This window comes from Sciurus carolinensis, chromosome X, assembly GCF_902686445.1.
Source record: "Sciurus carolinensis chromosome X, mSciCar1.2, whole genome shotgun sequence".
Taxonomy (NCBI): Eukaryota; Metazoa; Chordata; class Mammalia; order Rodentia; family Sciuridae; genus Sciurus; species Sciurus carolinensis.
Window position 1 is genome coordinate 81937290 of NC_062232.1, and position 18644 is coordinate 81955933.

At 36.6% G+C, this 18644-nt stretch overlaps 1 pseudogene; it reads left to right on the forward strand.

Annotated features, from left to right (window-relative positions):
* Positions 1-18279: 18279 nt before the first annotated feature.
* LOC124972720 (uncharacterized) lies at positions 18280-18376 on the forward strand (annotated as a pseudogene).
* Positions 18377-18644: the final 268 nt, after the last annotated feature.

Below are 18644 nucleotides of genomic sequence, written 5' to 3' on the forward strand. Positions count from 1 at the left end.
ATAGAAAGCCAAAAAGAAAATTGGATGAAAATTTACTTTACCCACAGAAAATAGAGACTGTTCTTGACCAAAGTGCAAAAAAAAGAAAAACATTTATTTTGCATGATATGAAAAACATTTCTAAAATATAACACAAAAAATTTCCAAGGTCTTTTCTAACCTCTAAACACTAAAACCTTAACCATATTTGCAAGTTGATGACCTCTCTGTTCTAAAATTTAGACTTGTACATTAATTTTATAAAATTAAAATCATAACATTTAACCTTTTAAAATAAGCTCCAAATTTCATTAATGTAATAAATAATTACTAATGGCCTACTATATTCCAGTCACTATGCTAAGGATTTTTTTTTTATTTTCACAGAATGCATTTTGATTCATTGTACACAAATATGGTACAACTTTTCGTTTCAAAGGTTATGCACCATGTAGATTCATACCATTCATGTAATCATACATGTACATAGGGTAATAATGTTTGTCTCAATCCACCATCTTTCATACCCACGCCCCCTCTTCCCTCTCATTTCCCTCTACATAATCTAAAGTTTATGCTAAGCATTTAAAATGTATATCAGACCTGACTTCAAGTAATAGTGGGGCAATACTAAACTATTAATCCTTATAAAGTCATTTTTTTCCAAAGGTATGGTAGATGAGGACATTTACGGTTCAATTATAATAAAATGTGAGTTATTGCAAGCCTTAGCATGTTCAAATTTTTTCTTTAAATGACAACATATCAAACCTCTAATGATATGCCATTTGTCTCTAATCATATTTGCAAGAACATGGGAAACAGCTCTCATACACTAGTAGTGGCTGGGCAAGCCACTTTTGAAAAGTGTTGATGGGAGAAAACTTGAAATATTACTGTTAGGAATTTTCATGAGCATCCCTCATATTTTAAAATTAATGATAAGTATATAAGAAATTAAATAGAAAATCTAGTATTTGAACTGTTTCTATCAACTAAAGATTAAAATTGACATAATGCCAAATTTTTCTACAAAAAACATATACCACAGTTTTCAAATAACTACACACTGACAATAAGTATAATAATATTCAAAAATATATGCATTCTGCATTTATTTAGGAGTTAACTAGCTGTTTGTAGACATGAAGGAAGGATAAAGGATATTGCAAATATGTCTTTTCACTTATGTCTCAATAGAATAGTCTTCCATTCCAAAATTTGGTGTTCCAAATAGGTTCTTTGAAAGTATTACTAATATTTAGGTACAAATGTTCCTTAGTTAACTATCTTTGTACCACGGACAATATTTAAATGTTTTAATTTCTTCTTCTGAGAAAAATGAGCTGCGTTTTCAATAGCTTTCATAGATACAACTGGCCCCAGAAGCATCACTTGCAAATTTTGTTAAAACTTTACCTTACCAACAGGTTACATTTCAGTGGGTCAGAACAATATATATCAAGATAAAAGTGCAGAATTATAAGAAATGTCATCATGTGTAGTTTAATATATACAAATAAAGTTATAAAAACTGAATTTAACAGAAGGGAAGAAATTACTTAATAGGGTAAACTCTTACAAAGATTTTAGGCTTCTTTTACTATGAGATAAAATTTAGAAGGGTCTAAATGTCCAATAAGGAAGACTTATTTGGATCAATGTCACAATGGTATCTGACATCAAAAGCTTGATTTGGAAGGTTAGGAAGGTTTTAGTGTAGTAAAACCAATATAGAGACATTTTTCTCATGTAAAATAAAATAGATAAATGAGAAAATTATGCTAAGGGCTAAACTATTGAATGAATTGCTTGTTCACAAATTAATGTATCACCTAAGATACTCAGTATAATATGTGTTTATAGAGAAGATTGAAGAGTTTATGGCATCATCCTTTAAAGCAAAAAGATACAATGTTTATTCAGGAGATAAAATAAATAATAGTAGAACAAATTGTAACTCTAGCCAGAATATGAAATATCAAACTATATTGTCCCTTCATGACATGCCATAAGAGATCATTAAAGTAACCCTTTGGGATCTGAAATATTCATAAAATGAAATTCAAGTTGTATATCATTAAGATAGTAGTTTGACAGGCAAAAAAGGAGAATATTCCTCTTCCCCATGTCACATCACCCCCAACACACACCACAAACATACACACACACACACACACACGTAGAGAAATCATCTCTTTTCATATTCTATGAAGTTTATAGGAATAGTAAAGAGATTAATGAGAAAACAAATACAAAAAGAATATTAATTTAGAAGATAATTTCCTGATTTAAGAACTTCTAATTCAGTCAGGCATGGTGGCACATACCTGTAATCCCAATGATTCTGGAGGTTGAGGTAGGATGATGATAAGTTCAAACCCAGCATAAGCAACTTAGCAATGCCCTCAGTAGCTTAGCAAGATCCTGTTTCAAAACAAAATATAAAAGGACTGAGGTTTTAGCTCATTGGTGGAGCACTTGCCTTGCACATGTGAAGCACTGGCTTTGATCCTCAGCACCACATAAAAATAATAAAATAAATTAATTAAATGAAAATTTGTAAAAATTAAAAATGTTAAAAAAATGAAAAGGACTGGGGATGTGCCTCAATGGGAAAGTGCCTTGGGTTCAATCTCCAGTACAAAAACAAACACAAAAATCCCTAAGTCCTTTGGGTAACAAGGAAAGTTAGTGAGACTGAGGTTGATTTTCTAATAAAGTGCACTTGGATTGTGACATAAAATATAAAATAAAACTTTATGACCCAGGTCATGATCATTGAAGGTACTGCACAGGTTGCTTGAAAATATCCTTGGAGTTCCAACTGAAGAACTATGAGTCTCTTTAGCATAGAGCTCTATAATTGCTTTTAGGATCCAGTGTACCTAGGAGTGAATTAACCAACTTGGAGAAAATAACATCAAAATCTTAAATAACTGCAAATGACTATTATAATTATTTTGAAAACTTACTAGTATGAAAATTATGCATGCATCTATTTGTATTAAAGTACTGGTATATGCATGGTAATAATTATATATTCAGTTATAAGCCCAAGTTTAGCTATAACACACACACCTACGCATGCTTGTTATTTTCATTTTTATATTTCTGCACTTCAGAGACTTATCCATGAGCTGAATCAGAAGTGTCAGAGCATAGTAATAGAAGCTATTCACAAGCAGCCTAATTATGATCTCTGGTTATGTCCCTAAGCTTAAATCAGATGTAACAAAGACTTATTATTTAATCCGATTAGTGCTAGAACCCATCCCCAGAGCCATTCAAGTATTAAGGACCTCTTTGTCAAGTCTGCATCTATCACTGACAATGAAAGTACATTGTTCAAATGTCATTTTAATTCTCTTAATGTTAAACGTTACATACCAGACCAAAATTCTCTCAAGACCTTTTTTCCTTTCTAATATTTTCAGGATAGTTGGTGACACCACAAATATTCCAGCTTATCAGTTACATAAACTGTAAGTTACCTTGTATTTCTCCTTATTTTTGGCTCCTTATATATACTCAATAGTAAGTCTTCACTCTCAGATTCACCAGGATTTCACATTATTTCTGTTGGTTCTCATTCCCCCCAGATCAATTCTTCTTAATAAGATTTCTGGACACATCAATTTCTGACAGTCTCCTAAATATTCATATGTAACTCTGCTTTTATTTCCTATCATTTTAATGATTTTTCCATGGATGAACTCATCTGAGAACACAGACTTCAACATTACATACATTATGATGATTCCAAATTCCATATCCAAGCTGTAGGGAACATTCCTCAAGTTTATTGGACAGTAGTCGCTGACACCATGGTCTAAGTAAGCCAAACAGTCTGGACAGAGAAACTGAGGTAATGGTAAAGACTCGCCATGGAATGAAGGTCTTTGCAGCTGCTGAGGCTGAGTTAGGAGGTGAGGGGAGGCCTCATTCTATCGAGCATCCCAGCAAGCTGTGATGTGAGCTCGCTGGCACTGCTTTGCCTCATGCTGTGTGCAGGAGCTTACCATCCCCCCAGTCCTTTGTCTCAGACCTATTGCTGGGCAGAACTACTTAGGCATACTTGGTTTGTTTACATTACCTCCACGGATAGTTCACCTATAGACTGATTCTGTTATGCTTTAACAAGCATGTTAACCTGATTGGATAACGTGTCTATATATGTCCTGTACAATCCTAAGTAAAATTAGATCTGTGCCTTCAGAGCCTGGTCTCCGATGTCTGAGTACACTGGGGTAGACATGGTACATCCTCACCCTCAGCGGACCCCCGTCTCTGAACATCTACACAACCAGGATTTCTTCCTGACTTTCAAATAGAGTTTACATAAGCACCTCAAATCTTCTACCAAAAATTGTTCTCTTCCTAACTCAATTGACTGATTTATATTCCACCCAGTCTTCACTATGATTCAATTTTTTTTTAAATTGCTCATATTTATGAGGTTTAGTGTGACATTTCAATACATCCATACATAATGGTCAGATAAGAGTAATTGGCATAATTATAACCTTGGGCATTTATCATTTCTTTGTGGTAGAAACATTCAAAATCTTCTCCACTAACTATTTAGAAACATTCACTTAATAGAATTTCATCAAGTTATCATGTGTGCTATAGAATATGAGAAGTTGTTTCTCCTATATATCTGTGCCTCTCTATCCATTACCCATGTCCCCACCATCCCTCTTCTACTATATCCTTTCCAGGCTCTGCTAACCACTATTCTCTATTTCTTTGTAATCAACTTCTTAGCTTTGAAATATAAGTGAGAACATTCATTGTTTATCATTGCAAACTACAATTTACAATTACTCAAATCTAACCCCACATTTTATGCAAAGTCATACTTTTTATATTTTTATATTAAGTGTTGTCTAAGTCAGTTTTGCTATTATAACAAAATACCACAGACAGAATAATGTATAAACAAAGGGAATGCATTTTCTTACAATTCTGGCAACTGAAGAGTCCAAGACCAAGGTGCTGGTAATAAAGTCTGTTGAAGTCTGCTTACTGTTTCCAGAATGTCACTTTGTTGCTGTATCCTCAAATGGGAGAAACGGAAAGGGCAAGAGAATGCTCCCATTCAAAGTTTTAGGAAAACAACAAAATGGCAGAATAGAGAAGGTCACTTTCCTGATTGCTCCATGGTGTGAAACCTAGAAAGCAGACAGCTTCTCAGCAAGTTGAGAGGAGAGTACTTTACTGGGAATTGGTTCTGGACATTCAAAGCAGATCAGGGACTCAGGAGGTTGGATATAACAAAATGAAGAGGAAATCAACAGTGCCGCTGCTACTGCTGGCACCATCTACTGGTGGGATACCCCAAACCCATGAAAAAATAGTGGAGGGATAAATCAATTAAAGGAAACTGCAGTTTCAAGAGGCCTGAGGTGTTACTGTTTATGGAGAGATCAGAGATCAAAGACACTGCCTGACTTAACTTAATTGCCAAATATTTTCCTGTTTTCCTGATATCCTTCTGTTGTTAATTTTTAAAGTCCTTTGTAATCAGAAAATATACTGAATATTATTTCAGTTCTCTCAATTTTATTAAGGCAAGGCATGCTTTACCACAAAATATAGTGTGTATATATATATATATAATATATACACATATATGTATATATGTATATATTCTGTGCACAACTGTAAAGATTACACATTCTTATGTTGTTGGGTGAAATGATCTAAAGTTTTGACCTGAAAACAGGCTGAAATAACTGAGCCATTTTATTTAAATTTCATAACAACCACAAAGAAAATTACTCCCGTAGATACACAATAAAGAGAGGAGTGAAATCATAAAATTATAAAAATTTGCAAATCATCTGGGCACTGTTGTGTACACCTTTAATTCCAGCTACTCGGGAGGCTGAAGAAGGAGGCTTCTTAGTTTTAGGTTAGTCTGGGGAATTTAGCAAGACCTTTTTCAAGATAAAAATAAAAAGGATTTGGAATGTACCTCAATGGCAAAATGCTTCTGGGTTCAATCTCCAGCATCAGAAAAAATTTTTTATCAAATCACAAAGGAAGATGATAAGAAAAGAATAAAGTAATGAACAAACTACCAGATTCAGAAAAAATAATAAAATGGTAGGAGGAAGTCTTTACTTAATAATGATATTAAATAAGAAATTATTAAATTCTCCAATCAAAATACATAGGGTGGCTGAATGGAAAAAAAGTCATCTAACAATATGCTTTCTAGAAGACACTCATTTTAATTTAAAGAGAACATACAGGATGAAAGTGAAGGAATGGAAAAATCTATTCTATAGAAATGGCAACAAAAATGTCTGGCATAACTCTACTTAAACTAGATGAAATAGATGGTTGGTCCAAATCTGTCACAAGATAAAGAATCATTGTATAATAAATAGATCTAGTCATCAAGAGAATGTAACAATGTATATGCACACAACATTGGAGCTCCTGAATATACAAAACAAATATTAACAGAAACGAATGAAGAAATAGTAATACAACGTAGTAAGGGATTTTGGTAGTCCACTTTTGACAATTGGTAGATCATTCAGTCAGAAAATAAGTAAGGAAAAAAAGAACATGAGTAACACAATAGGCCAGGTGTATGTAATGGATATATATAGAACATTTCATTCAATTGCAGCCAAAACCAGACTTATCAAGCATGCATAGAACATTCTCCAGAATTGAATGTAAGGCCAGAATTAAAATCACAGAAAATTTTAAAAGATTGAAATCATTTCAAGCATCCTGTTCAACCACCATACTATGAAACTAAAAGTCAGAAACAGAAGGAAAATTGGAAAATTCACAAATATGTGAAACTTAAAGCACACACTCCTGCAAACTAATAGTTTGCTAAAGAATAAGTCAGAGAAGAGTTTCAAGATGGCGGACTAGGGGGCGGCTGCATTTCACGTAGCTCCAGGATGCAAGATTCAAAAGAGGAGATAGTGAGAGACTTGGGACCAACTCAAAGCCGCTGGGTGAGTCTCTCCCATTGGGGAGGTGTGCCAGATGGGGCGGTAGCCCTGGAACGCAGGGAACTTTGTGAAGTAGAGTTGCTCGGCGAGACACCACTCCCCTTGCTGGGGCGGTGAACACGGACAACTGGGATCATCGTAGAGGAGGCAGCTCAGCACAGTGCTTGGACTCGGAGCAACCACTGGGGCTCCGGGCGGTTGCCTGAGGAGGAGCTGAGTGGCGGGCGAGCTGTTTAGACCCAGAACAACCGCTTCTGAACACCGGGGGGTTGCCTGGAGGAAGAGGAGAAGCTCGGCGGGTCGCTTGGTCTAGGAGTGACTGCATCAGAGCCACAGGTGGTTGCCAGAGGAGGAGCTGCGTGGCGAGCTGTTTGAACTCGGAACGACCGCTCCAGAACACCGGTGGCCTGCCTGGAGGAGGAGCATGGTGGGTCACTTGGTCTCGGAGCCACCGCTCCTGAACACCCGGGGGGCTAACCTGAGGAGGAGGAGGAGGAACAGGGTGGGTCACTTGGACTTGGAGTGACTGCCTAGGGCTACGGGCAGTTGGCGGGAGGAGGAGACGCGAAGTGAATTGCATGGGCTCTAGTGACTGCATCACAAACCCGGCCGCTGTCCGGAGGAGGAGGTGTGTGGCGGATCTCTGGGTATCGGAGCTATTGTACGATGCTCCAGGTGGCGGCTCAGAGGAGGGGCTGCATAGCAAGGCGATTAGGTGCAGAGCAGGATCCCAGGACTTAGGCGGCTTCTTGCTGGAAGAGCCGCACAGAGACACGCCTAGGGGCGGAGCGAAGTTTCCAGGACTGCAGGCAGATTCTCTGAGGAGAAGCAGCCTAAGGAGACTCGTCTGCGAAGGGTGAGGCTCCCAGGCCCAGGAGGTAGGTCCGGGCCCCTGGGAATGTTGCAGAGGAAAACAGCCCAGCCCAGGCGGTAGTTGTAGATTGAGGGGAACTTCTAGGAGGGCAACTGATCAGCGAGACATCCCCACCAAGTGAGTCCTCCCTGCCAGGTGAGGTTTTCCCACAGGGACGGTAAAACCAGAGACACAAGCACAAACAGGACTTGCCTCAGCCCGCAGCCTAGTTCCCCGTTGGATGACCATTGGTCAACAAGTGGAGGCATCTCTGCCGACTAGCAGGGAATATACGCCACCTGAGGGTCACCACCCCTAGAGAGGCAGCTTCATCGTGGAGCTCTGCATTATCAACTTCCTCCAAGACTTCAGGCTACTGAAGGATAAGAGGGGATATACTAGCAATCTTCAGGGACATTATAAGTCGATAGAGGAAATCTGCAATATCTTAATGACCCACTGATTCCTGAACAATATGAGAAAACAAGGGAAGAAAATGCCCCAAACAAATCTAGATGTTACATCAATAATATCCAACGACAGCATGGCAGAAGAAATGACAGAAAGGGAGTTCAGAATGTACATAATTAAAATGATCAGGGAAGCAAACGATGAGATGAAAGAGCAAATGCAGGCATTGAATGATCACACCAATCCACAGTTAACAGAGCAAATACAGGAAGCAAAAGATCATTTCAATAAAGACTTAGAGATATTGAAAAAAAAAAACAAACAGAAATCCTTGAAATGAAGGAAACAATAAACCAAATTAAGAACTCCATAGAAACTATAACCAATAGGATGGAACACCTGGAAGACAGAACTTCAGATATTGAAGACAAAATATTTAACCTCGAATGCAAAGTTGAACAAACAGAGAAGGTGGTAAGAAATCATTAACAGAATCTCCAAGAACTATGGGATATCATGAAAAGGCCAAAATGGAGAATTATTGGGATTGAGGAAGGCTTAGAGAAACAAACCAAAGGAATGAACAATCTATTCAATGAAATAATATCAGAACATTTCCCAAATCTGAAGAATGAAATGGAAAACCAAGTACAAGAGGCTTATAGGACTCCAAATATACAAAATTACAACAGACCCACACCAAGGCACATTATAATGAATATACCTAACATAAAAAATACAGACAGAATTTTAAAGGCTGTGAGAGAAAAGAACCAAATTACATTCAGGGGGAAACCAATATGAATATCAGCAGATTTTTCAATCCAGACCCTAAAAGCTAGAAGGGCCTGGAACAACATTTTTTAAGCTCTGAAAGAAAATGGATGCCAACCAAGAATCTTATACCCAGCAAAACTTACCTTCAAATTTGATGATGAAATAAGATTCTTCCATGATAAACAAAAGCTAAAAGAATTCACAAAAAGAAAGCCAGCATTACAGAACATTCTCAGCAAAATATTTCATGAGGAAGAGATAAAAAACAAAGAAGCATATCAGCAAAGAGAGGAATTACCCTAACGGAACTGTCAAATAAAGGAGGAACCAAGATGTGTCAAAAAAGAAATAAATAAATAAAATTTTAAATATGAACCAAATGACTGGGAATACAAATCATATCTCAATAATAACCCTGAATGTTAATGGCCTGAATTCATCAATCAAAAGACATAGACTGGCAGATTGCATTAAAAAGAAAGATCCAACATTATGTTGCCTGCAAGAGACTCACCTCATAGAAAGAGATACCCATAGACTAAAGGTGAAAGGATGGGGAGAAACATACCATGCACATGAACTCAGCAAAAAAGCTGGAGTATCCATCCTCATTTCAGATAATGTGGACATCAAGCCAATGTTAGTCAGAAGGAATAAAGAAGGACATTTCATACTGCTTAAGGGAAGCATAAATCAGCAAGATATAACAATCATAAACACCTATGCCCCAAACAGTGGCTCATCCATGTATGTTAAACAAATCCTTCTCAATTTTAGAAACCAAATAGACCATAACACAATAATACTAGGTGATTTTAACACACCTCTCTCACCACTGGACAGATCTTCCAAACAAAAATTGAACAAAGAAACCATAGATCTCAATAACACAATCAATAATTTAGACTTAACAGACATTTATAGAATATACCATCCAACCAAGAGCGAATACACTTTCTTCTCAGCAGCACATGGATCCTTCTCTAAAATAGACCATATATTATGCCACAAATCTAATGTCAGCAAATACAAGAAGATACACTACCTTGTATTCTATCAGATCATAATGGATTGAAGTTAGAAATAAATGAAAGAGTAAAAAACAGAAACTACTCCAACACCTGGAGATTAAACAATATGCTATTATATGATGAATGGATAGAAGATATTAGGAAGGAAATTAAAAAATTCTTAGAGGTAAACGAGAACAAAGAAACATCATATCAAAATCTCTGGGACACTATGAAAGCAGTACTTAGAGGAAGATTTATTTCATGGAGTGCATTTAATAAAAGAAGTAAAACTCAAAAAATAAACGACCTAACACTACAGTTGAAAGCCCTAGAAACAGAACAACAGACCAACACCAAAAGTAGTAGAAGACAGGAAATAGTTAAACTCAGAACTGAAATCAACAAAATTGAAACAAAAGAAACAATACAAAAAAATTGACGAAATAAATAGTTGGTTCTTCGAAAAAATAAACAAAATTGATAAACCTTAAGCCACACTAACAAAGAGAGGACGAGAGAAAACCCAAATCACTAAAATTCGGGATGAACAAGGAAATATCACAACAGACACGACTGAAATACAAAACATAATTAGAAGCTATTTTGGAAATCTATACTCCAACAAAATAGAAAATTTCGAAGACATCAACAGGTTTCTAGAGACATATGAATTGCCTAAACTGAATGAGGAGGACATACACAATTTAAATAGACCAATTTCAAGTAATGAAATAGAAGAAGTCATCAATACCCTACCAACAAAGAAAAGTCCAAGGACCAGATGGGTTCTCAGCCGAGTTCTACAAAACCTTTAAAGAAGAGCTCATTCCAATACTTCTCAAAGTATTCCATAAAAAAGAAGAGGCGGGAACACTCCCAAACTCATTCTATGAAGCCAATATTACCCTGATACCTAAACCAGACAGGGACACATCAAGGAAAGAAAATTTCAGACCAATATCCTTAATGAACATCGACGCAAAAATTCTCAACAAAATTTTAGCAAATCGCATACAAAAACATATTAAAAAGATTGTGCACCATGATCAAGTGGGTTTCATCCCAGGGATGCAAGGTTGGTTCAACATCTGGAAATCAATAAATGTAATTCACCATATCAATAGACTTAAAGTCAAGAATCACATGATTATTTCAATAGATGCAGAAAAAGCATTTGATAAAATACAGCACCCCTTCATGCTCAAAACACTAGAAAAAATAGGGATAGTGGGAACATTCCTTAACATTGTAAAGGCCATCTACGCTAAGCCCTTGGCTAATATCATTCTAAATGGTGAAAAACTGAAAGCATTCCCTCTAAAAACTGGAACAAGGCAGGGATGCCCTCTTTCATCACTTTTATTCAATATCGTCCTTGAAACTCTAGTCAGAGCAATTAGACAGACCAAAGAAATTAAAGGGATACGAATAGGAAAAGAAGAACTCAAACTATCCCTATTTGCTGATGACATGATTGGATACTTAGAGGAACCAGGAAATTCCACCAGAAAACTTTTAGATCTCATAAGTGACTTCAGTAAAGTAGCGGGATATAAGATCAATGCACATAAATCTAAGGCATTTTTATACATAAGCGATGAATCTTCAGAAAGAGAAATCAGGAAAACTACCCCATTCACAATAGCTTCGAAAAAAATAAAATACTTGGGAATCAATCTCACAAAAGAGGTGAAAGTCCTCTATAATGAGAACTATAGAACACTAAAGAAAGAAATTCAAGAAAACCTTAGAAGATGGAAAGATCTCCCATGTTCTTGGATAGGAAGAATTAATATTGTCAAAATGGCCACACTACCAAAAGTGCTATAAGGATTCAATGCAATTCCAATTAAAATCCCAATGATGTACCTTACAGAAATAGAGCAAACAATTATGAAATTCATCTGGAAGAATAAAAAACCTAGAATAGCTAAAGCAATCCTTGGCAGAAAGAGTGAAGCAGGGGGTATCGCAATACCAGATCTTCAACTCTACTACAAAGCAATAGTAACAAAAACGGCATGGTATTGGTACCAAAATAGAAAGGTGGATCAATGGTACAGAATAGAGGACATGGACACAAACCCAAATAAATACAATTTTCTCATACTAGACAAAGGTGCCAAAAATATGCAATGGAGAAAAGATAGCCTCTTCAACAAATGGTGCTGGGAGAATTGGAAATCCATATGCAACAGAATGAAACTAAACCCATATCTCTCACCATGCACAATACTAAACTGAAAATGGATTAAGGATATCGGAATCAGACCAGAGACCTTGCATCTTATCGAAGAAAAAGTAGGTCCAGAGCTTCAACATGTCGGCTTAGGACCAGACTTCCTCAACAGGACTCCCATAGCCAAAAAATAAAAGCAAGAATCAATAACTGGGATAGATTCAAACTAAAAAGCTTTCTCTCAGCAAAGGAAACTATCAGCAATGTGAAGAAAGAGCCTACAGAGTGGGAGAAATTCTTTGCCAATCATACTTCAGATAGAGCGCTAATCTCCAGAATCTATAAAGAACTCAAAAAACTCTACACCAAGAATGCAAATAATCCATTCGACAAATGGGCTAAGGAAATGAATAGACACTTCACAGAAGAAGATCTACAAGCAATCAACAAACATATGGAAAAATGTTCAACATCTCTAGTAATAAGAGAAATGCAAATCAAAATCACCCTAAGATTCCATCTCTCCCCAATTAGAATTGCGATTATCAAGAATACAAGCAACAACAGGTGTTGGCGAGGATGTGGGGAGAAAGGTACACTCATACATTGCTGGTGGGGCTGCAAATTAGTGCAGCCACTCTGGAAAGCAGTGTGGAGACTCCTTAGAAAACTTGGAATGGCACCTCCATTTGATCCAGCTATCCCACTCCTTGGCCTATACCCAAAGGACTTAAAATCAGCATGTTACAGAGATACAGCCACATCAATGTTCATAGCTGCTCAGTTCACAATAGCCAGATTGTGGAACCAACCTAGATGCCCTTCAGTTGATGAATGGATAAACAGTGGTATATATACACAATGGAATATTACTCAGCCATAAAGAATGATAAAATTATGGCATTTGCAGGCAAATGGATGAAACTGGAGAATATCATGCTAAGTGAGATAAGCCAATCTCAAAAAACCAATGGACGAATGATATTGCTAATAAGTGGATGATGACACATAATGGGGGGTGGGAGGAGTTAGTGTTAGGGCTAGAGTTAGGGTTAGGAAGGGGGGCAAGAATGGAGGAAGGAAGGACTGTATAGAGGGAAAATAGGGGTGGGAGGGGTGGGGAAGAAGGGAAAAAAATAACAGAATGAATCAAACAACATTACCCTATGTAAATTTATGATTACACAAATGGTATGCCTTTACGCCATGTACAAACAGAGAAACATCATGTATCCCATTTGTTTACAATAAAAAAAAGAATAAGTCAGAAAGAGAAATAAAAAATATTGAGATAAAATGAAAACACAATATATCAAATTTTATGGCATGTAGCAAAAGCAGTTATAAGAAGGAAGTTTTTAGTGATAAATATCTATGTTAAAAATAATTATGGTATACCTCCACAAAAATGTACCATTTAACAATTAAAAGGGATTGGCTGCTGACACATACAACAACATGGAACAACATGCTGCTGACACATACAACAACAGGAAGCTAGAGACAGTATTTCTATGGCCTCTTCCTCCGCTTCTTCCTTGCTACCTTGAGGGGCAATTTCCATCTACCATATCCTTCTGTCATGATGTTCTGTCTCATCTTGGGCCCAGAACAATGGAGTCAGCTGTCTAAGGACTAGGAATGCTAATGCTATTGAGACAAAATAAACTTTCTTCCTGTAAGACGTTCTTGTCATCATTTGGGTTGCAGTGAAACAAAAGGTGTCTAAAAGAAAAACTGGTTCTGAAAGGGGGGGTCATTTGTATAACTAACCTGACCATGTGGTACAGAAGATTTTGGAGCTGGTTTGCAGGAAGAATTTTTTTAAAGTTTAGAGATACAAACTGGAATAGCTTTAGAATGTTGTAAACCAGAGCTCAATGGGTGATACTGGTAGGAGCTCAGAAGACCAAAAGGCTCACAGGAGTGTGAACTGTGCTCACAAGGTTTCAGAGGAAAATGAAGACTTAATTTGGAATTGAACTAGAGGCCTTTCATGTTATATTCTGGAAAAGAACTCGTCTATGTTTTGCTGATGTCCTGAGACTTTGTGTGAGGCTACATTTAAAAGTAATGGACTAATTAATCTGGTAGAGGATATTTTAATGCAGCATTTAGTCAGTGGCATGGATATTGCTAATAGCATTTAAGTAGGTTTTCTGTGAGAATCAGGAGCAGAAAGCAGAAACATGTAATTTGGCCAGAAAAAAATGCACATAAAGCTAGGGGCCAAGGAGAGTGTGCTTGTTGAAGAAACTATAGCCTCTAAAATACTTTTCACTGAGAAAATGGGAAAGGTAGCTTAAGGATATCTCAGGAATTTGCAAGACCACATTCATTGCAGAATCAAATATGTAGAAGGGAAAATTCTTTTGAGAAGAAATCATGAGGGCCTAAGAAATTTTGCACCACGCTAAGCAGCACTGGCATTGAGAAATCACTGCAGTCAGGATTTCAAGGGGCCTGTTATGGTTTGAATATGAGATGTCCCCTAAAAGCTCATGTGTGACACAATCCAAGAAGGTTTAGAAGTGCAATGATTGGGTTCTGAAAACCTTAACATGATAAGTGCATTAATTTCCTGACAGGGATTAACTTGAGTGGTAACTCTAGGCAAGTAAGGGTGTGGCTGGAGGAGGTGGGTCACTGGGGGTGTGCCTTTTGGAATTACATTTTGTCCATGATGAGATGAGCATGCCCTCTCTCTCTTGCCTTCCTTTCTTTCTCTCTCTCTGTCTCTCTCTCTCTCTCTCTCCTCTTCCTAGCATGTTGTGCTCAGCTGCTTTGTTCTGAGACACCCTTCCATCTTGATGTTTACCTCACCTCAGGGCCCAAAGAATGGAGTCAGCCACCTATGGACTAAGAACTCTGAAGTTGTGAGCCCCCAAATAAACTTTTCCTCCTTTAATTATACCTTTCAAGTCTTGTGGCCACAGCAGTGAAAAATATGACAAAAATAGTGCTCCAGTATTGCATAGCCTGGCAGCAGACCTTGGCATTATCCACTTGGTGCTGGTTCTGCAGGAATGCAGGATGCTGGAGATAAAGGGTCATGGAGGCTTCCACTGAGATTTCAAAGGAAAATGTGGGAAACTGGGCAAAGTGTAGTAGAGTTGGAGTCCTTACAGGTTGCTCCTGAGAGGGCAATGTGTAAAGCTGTGAAGGTAAAGCCAAAGTTGAAGTGGAGAACCCAGAAATTAAGAGCTGCCAGTAACATGAACTGCCTTCTGAGAAAAGTTGCTGACTATAGGGGAAACCAGGCTAAAAGAGAGTCCATGTGTTCTTCAAACTAAAAGGCCAAAGGGGAAGAGCTGCCCAAATCCTTAAGGGAGCGAATCTCCTATCGTGTGGTAGATGCTGCATTCAGCCATAGGACCTGGTTGCCTGGCTGGGTTCCAATCTTGCTTTGAACCCATCCCTTCATCCTATGCCTCTAATTCCTCCTTTTAGGATGGAAATGTTTACTTTGTGACACTGTATATTGATATATGTAACTTGTTTTTTTATTTTTACAGCCAAGAATTTGTTTCCAGTGTCAGAGGAGACTTTCGATTTGAACTGAACTATTGGGCAATTTTGGAATGTTTAAGACTATGGGACTCCTGGAGATATACTAAATGCATTTTGCATTGAGAGGTAGACATGAGCTTTTGGGGACTAGGGGTATAATGTTATGATTTGCATATGAGTTCTCCCCTAAAATCTCATTAATACAGGAATATTCAGAGGTAAACTGACTGCATTATGAGAGTGATAATCTTGTGCTAACCTTAGGCAGATGGGGAATGGCTGAAGGAGGTGTGTCACTGTAGGTATACCCTGGAAGGGTTGTTCTTCCTGTGACCCCTTCCTCCACATCCCCCTTTCTCTCTGCTTCTTTGCTTCCATGATGGGAGCAGCATTTGCCAGCAGCATTTGAGCACCTTGTGACCAGAGAAATGGAGACATCCATCTATTGACTGGGAGCTCTAATGTTGTGAGCCAAAAGACACCTTCCCTCCTCTATTCTGTTCTTGTTGGATATTTGGGTCATAGCAACACAAAAGCTGACTAAACACCACTACTAAAATAATGCTGTTAGAAAAAATACATCAGGATAAGTCAGTATTTAAAAGTCAATATTATAATAACAAAGGACTTCTTTTCTGTTTTTAACATATTTTTAGTTGTAGATGGGCACAATACCTTTTTTGTTTATTTATTTTCATGTGGTGCTGATGAAGGAACCCAGTACCTCACATGTGCTAGGCAAGTGCTATAACATTGAGCCAGAACTCCAGTCCCTTCTTTTCAGTTATGATAGACCTTGAACTAATACATTTATTGGAACAAATTGCTAACATTTTCTCAATTACTTTTTCTTTTTCTACTTTTGGTAAGAGGGACTGAAATCAAAAGCTCTTAACCACTGAGAAGCATCACCAGTCATTTTAAATTATTTTTTATTTAAAGATAGGGTCTCAGTTGCTTAGAACCTCACCAAATTGCTGAGGCTGCCTTTGAACTTGCAATCCTCCCGCCTGAGCCTCTCCTGCCTGAGCCTCCCTATTCACTGGGGATTATAGGCGTTAGCCACCACGCCCAGGCAATTTTTGAATTTCTTGTACTTTGTTGAAATTATAAAATTTACAAATGCCTCCTGAGTAAATATCTATTGTTTATGGAATTTTATTTTAAAAATTTGCTTACACATTTCTAGAAGTTATCCATTTATCTAAATTTCAAAAATCATCAAAATTTTATCAAATGTAGTTGTGAACATTTATAATTTCTCATTCATCTCATGGGTATTTGTGCTTTCTCTCTCTCTTGGTTGAACTTGTCAGATAATTGTCTATTTTACTCTCATTTTAAAATCTCATTCGGATTTTATTAATAATTTTAATATTTCTTTCTTTGTGGCTAATGAAAGTACTTGTATTTACTGTTATTTATTTCTTGCTCTTATTTTCAATCTTTTTTTTTGTACCAGGGATTGAACCCAGGAGTGCTAAACCACTCAATCACCTACCCAGCCCTATTTTTATTTTGTTTAGAAATAAGGTCACACCGAGTTACTTAAGGCCTTGCTAAATTGCTGAAGCTAGCTTTGAACTCACCATCCTCCTGCCTCAGCCTCACAGGTCGCTGGAATTACAGGCACACACCATCATGCCCCACAATCTTTTATGTTTAATAACAAGGGATCATAAAAGAAAGCCATCTATATACTAACCAATCCTCTGAAAAAGAAATTCTAGAGGAAACAAAATCAATATGACATGTCCTGGGGATTGGAGAAAGGTATTCACTGCAAAGGAACACAAGGGAATTTTAATGTGATGGAAGTGTGATATGAAATTATTTTATAGGATTATAAGTTTTAATGAATTTGTGCACTTAAAATTAGTTAATATAATTGTTTGTAATACAATAAAGTTGAATTTTAGCAATAAAAAGAGAATAGAAAGAATGATATAGTAATATCTAACATTTCTGAACATTTAATCTATGCTGGACATTTTGCAAGGTACATTGTGTATACTCTTCCATTATATCTTTACAACAGCCTGGCAATGGAGATATATCATATTCCTATTTATAGGGAAAATGAAAGAAAAGAAAAAACACAAATTTTATTGAAATTAAATAATTCCCCCAAGCCTCAGAGTATATAATTATGAGAACCAAATTTGAAGCCAGAATTTTCTCCAACCAAAGATCATATTCTTAGTATTCTGCTTTCACATCTCTTTGTATATGTTAAGAAAAATAACAAAATAAATTATATTAAAATAAAACAAGAAAAGATAATGAAATCTAATTAAAGGATTGAAAAGTGTGCAATTACATGAAATGCATAACTTTATTAGAAAGTATACCTTAAGAATACAATTAAGTTCAAAAGCAACTAAACTGATACAAAGTTCTCTTTCATTCATGAATTTCTTGTGTAAGAAAAATATTTGACAAAATCAGGAACTTGGCTTTTTGTTCATCTGTATTTACAATGTAATATAAATCCTTAATAAATGTTTAAAGGCAGTATTACTAAAACAATGGAGACTAGAGATGTATGTAAGAAGAAAGTTCTTTCAAGCTTGCTTTGGCCACACATATACTAAAATTGAAATGATATAGAGAAGATTAGCATGATGGCTGTGTAAGGATGACATGCAAAGCATTCCATATTTTTAAAGAAATTAAATTGATAAGAATAGGAAAAGAACTCAAACTATCACTATTTACTAATTACATGATTCTATAATTAAAGGACCAAAAAATTTCTACCAGAAAACTTCTAGAACTAATAAATGAATTTATCAAAGTAGCAGGGTATAAAATCAACACCCATAAATCTAATGCATCTATATACATAAGCAATGAATCCTCTGAAAGAGAAATTAGGAAAACTACCCCACTCACAATAACCTCAAAAAAATAAAATACTTGGGAATCAAGCT